This window comes from Alligator sinensis, unplaced genomic scaffold, assembly GCF_000455745.1.
Source record: "Alligator sinensis unplaced genomic scaffold, ASM45574v1 scaffold777_1, whole genome shotgun sequence".
NCBI lineage: Eukaryota > Metazoa > Chordata > Crocodylia > Alligatoridae > Alligator > Alligator sinensis.
The window spans coordinates 4,065,345-4,065,710 of record NW_005841882.1 but is presented as its reverse complement, the minus strand read 5'-3'; the positions used below and the strand labels follow the sequence as shown (position 1 = coordinate 4,065,710).

At 44.5% G+C, this 366-nt stretch overlaps 1 protein-coding gene across 2 annotated transcripts in view; it reads right to left on the bottom strand.

The window, feature by feature from the left end:
- The window catches only part of CRYL1 (crystallin lambda 1), a 95,942-nt gene that overhangs the window by 25,391 nt on the left and 70,185 nt on the right, over positions 1-366 (bottom strand). The gene's annotated exons all lie outside the window — the stretch shown is intronic.

The window sequence follows — 366 nt, the reverse complement described above, 5'->3', positions numbered from 1 at the left end:
AAGATTAAGGTTTTGCTTTACTTGTTTGTTTGGGACAAGGATTTCTTTTGTTGTTTTTTGGGGTTGTTTTTTTTAAGGAGGACTGGCTGAGGGGCTCCCAGGGGAGCAAAGCTAGCATATGAGGCAGCAGGCAAACCAACCTGCTTATGTGTGGCAGAGAATGAAGGCAGCCCTCAGCTGCTAGCCATCAGAATGGACCCCAAGGTTATGTTGAAATGGATAGAGGGGCTACATCAGCAACAAGCATTTCAGGAACAACAGCAGCTTCAGAGATAAAAACAGCAATTTCTGAAGAAGTGGCAAAGGAAGCCAGCAATGCTTTATGGCTTTATGGGGGAAAGAAGTCAATGCAGAATGCAGATGTTA